At 38.5% G+C, this 3217-nt stretch overlaps 1 non-coding gene across 1 annotated transcript; it reads right to left on the bottom strand.

The window, feature by feature from the left end:
- Positions 1-1662: 1662 nt before the first annotated feature.
- On the bottom strand, positions 1663-1770 carry LOC127746341 (small nucleolar RNA R71). The gene has a single exon (XR_008007960.1). It is a non-coding gene; the product is annotated as a small nucleolar RNA R71 (small nucleolar RNA).
- Positions 1771-3217: the final 1447 nt, after the last annotated feature.

Raw genomic sequence — 3217 nt, forward strand, 5'->3', positions numbered from 1 at the left:
TTTCTTGTTTGAGTCTAGTGTCTCATTTTAAGTTTGGTGTCAATTGCATGTTTCTGTTCTTCTTGCATTTATCATGTGTCTTCATTGATCTTCAAGTTGTTCTTGATGATTTACTTGCTCTAATCTTTAAATTCTCTTGTTTTGTGTGTTTTGTTGTTTCTCATATGCATTCTCAACTTGTTAGTGTCAGTAGTATACAAACTTCTAAGTTTGGTGTCTTGCATGCAATGTTTATTTGATTTTAGTTGCATTTTGATTTTTCTTCATCATTAAAAATCCAAAAAAAAATTTTAATTTGTGTCTTTTCAAGTCAATAATGCAGAGAATTGAAGATTCAGAACATACAGCAGATGAATTACACAGAAAAAGCTGGGCGTTCAAAACGCCCAGTGAAGAAGGAAAACTGGCATTTAAACGCCAGCCAGGACACCTGGCTGGGCGTTTAACACCCAAAAGGGTAGAGTTTTGGGCGTTAAACGCCATAATGGATACCATTCTGGGTGTTTAATGCCAGGATGGCACAAGAGGGAAGATTTTGTTTTTAATTCAAATTTTTTTCAAGTTTTCAAAATTTTTCAAAATCAAATCTTTTTCAAATCATATCTTTTCAATCATATATTTTCAAAATCAATTTCTTTCTATTTTCAAAAATACTTGCTAACAATTAATGATTTGATTCAACATTTCAAGTATGTTGCCTTTTCTGTTGAGAAAGGTTTAATGTTTGAATCATATTTTTTCTTGTTAGCCAAGTCATTAATTTTAAAAATCAAATCTTTTTAAATTGTTTTTCAAATCATATCTTTTCAATCAAATCTTTTTAAAACCATAACTTTTCAATCATATCTTTTAATCACATCTTTTTCAAAATAGTTTTCAATCATATCTTTTTGATTTCTAATTTCAAAATCTTTTGCTTTGTTTTCGAAAATTTCTTTCCCTCTTCTCACATCCTTCTATTTGTGGACTAACACTCCCCCACTATCAATAATTCGAACTCTATCTTTCTAAGCTCGAATTCTTCTACCTTCTCTTTCTATTTTTCTTTTCCTCTGACACCTCAAGGAATCTCTATACTGTGACATAGAGGATTCCATATTTTCTTGTTTTCTTCTCTTTCATATGAGCAGGAGCAAAGACAAAAGCATTCTTGTTGAGGCTGACCCTAAACCTAAAAGGACCTTGAAGCGAAAGCTAAGAGAAGCTAAAGCACAATTCTCTGTAGAGGACCTAACAGAAATCTTCAAAGAAGAAGACATGGCAGCCGAAAACAACAACAATGCCAACAATGCAAGGAAGGTGCTGGGTGACTTTACTGCACCTACTCCCGACTTCTATGGGAGAAGCATCTCTATCCCTGCCATTGGAGCAAACAACTTTGAGCTTAAGCCTCAATTAGTTTCTCTAATGCAACAGAATTGCAAGTTCCATGGACTTCCATTGGAAGATCCTCATCAATTTTTAGCTGAATTCTTGTAAATCTATGACACTGTCAAGACCAATGGGCTTGACCCTGTGGTCTACAGACTTATGCTATTCCCTTTTACTATAAGAGAGAGAGCTAGGATATGGTTGGATTCACAACCTAAAGAAAGCCTGAACTCTTGGGAAAAGCTAGTCTATGCCTTTTTGGCAAAGTTCTTTCCACCTCAAAAATTGAGTAAGCTTAGAGTGGAAGTCCAAACCTTCAGACAGAAGGAAGGTGAATCCCTCTATGAAGCTTGGGAAAGATACAAACAATTGATCAGAAAGTGTCCTTCTGACATGCTTTCTGAGTGGAGCATCATAGGTATCTTCAATGATGGTCTGTCTGAACTGTCCAAGATGTCATTGGATAGCTCTGCTGGAGGATCTCTTCATCTGAAGAAGACGCCTGCAGAAGCTCAAGAACTCATTGAAATGGTTGCAAATAACCAATTCATGTACACTTCTGAAAGGAATCCTGTGAACAATGGGACGAATGAGAAGAAAGGAGTTCTTAAGATTGATACTCTGAATGCCATATTGGCTGAGAACAAAATATTGACTCAGTAAGTCAATATGATTTCTCAAAGTTTGTCTGAAATGCAAGCTGCACCAGGCAGTACTAAGGACGCTTCATCTGAAGAAGAAGCTTATGATCCTGAGAACCCTTCAATGGAAGAGGTGAATTACATGGGAGAACCCTATGGAAATACCTATAACCCTTCATGGAGAAATCACCCGAATCTCTCATGCAAGGATCAACAGAGACCTCAACAAGGTTTCAACAACAATAATGGTGGAAGAAACAGGTTTAGCAATGGCAAGCCTTTTCCATCATCTTCTCAGTAACAGACAGAGAATTCTAAGCAGAGCTACTCTGACTTAGCAACCACGGTCTCTGATCTAATCAAAACCACTCAAAGTTTCATGACTAAAACAAGGTCCTCCATTAGAAACTTGGAGGCACAAGTGGGTTAGCTGAGTAAGAAAGTTACTAAACTCCCTCCTAGTACTCTTCCAAGCAATAGAGAAGAGAATCCAAAAGGAGAGTGCAAGGCCATTAACATGGCCGAATTTGGAGAGGAGGAAGAGGCAGTGAGCGCCACTGAGGAAGACCTCAATGGACGTCCACTGGCCTCCAATGAGTTCCCTAATGAGGAACCATGGGAATCTGAGGCTCACACTGAGACCATAGAGATTCCATTGGATTTACTTCTGCCATTCATGAGCTCTGATGAGTATTTGTCCTCTGAAGAGGACGAAGATGTCACTGAAGAGCAAGTTGCTAAGTACCTTGGAGCAATCATGAAGCTCAATGACAAGTTATTTGGTAATGAGACTTGGGAAGATGAACCCCCTTTGCTCACCAAAGAACTGGCTGACTTGTCTAGGCAGAAATTACCTCAAAAGAGACAGGACCCTGGGAAGTTCCCAATACCTTGTACAATAGGCACCATGACCTTTAAGAAGGCTCTGTGTGACCTAGGGTCAAGCATAAACCTCATGCCTCTCTCTGTAATGGAGAAGCTAGGGATCTTTGAGGTACAAGCTGCAAGAATCTCACTAGAGATGGCAGATAATTCAAGAAAACAAGCTTATGGACTTGTAGAGGATGTTCTGGTAAAAGTTGAAAACCATTACATCCATGCTGATTTCATAGTCCTGGAGACTGGGAAGTGCATAGATGAATCCATCATCCTTGGCAGACCCTTCCTAGCCACAGCAAAGGCTGTGATTGATGTTGACAGAGGAA

Source organism: Arachis duranensis, chromosome 3 (assembly GCF_000817695.3).
Source record: "Arachis duranensis cultivar V14167 chromosome 3, aradu.V14167.gnm2.J7QH, whole genome shotgun sequence".
Lineage (NCBI taxonomy): Eukaryota > Viridiplantae > Streptophyta > Magnoliopsida > Fabales > Fabaceae > Arachis > Arachis duranensis.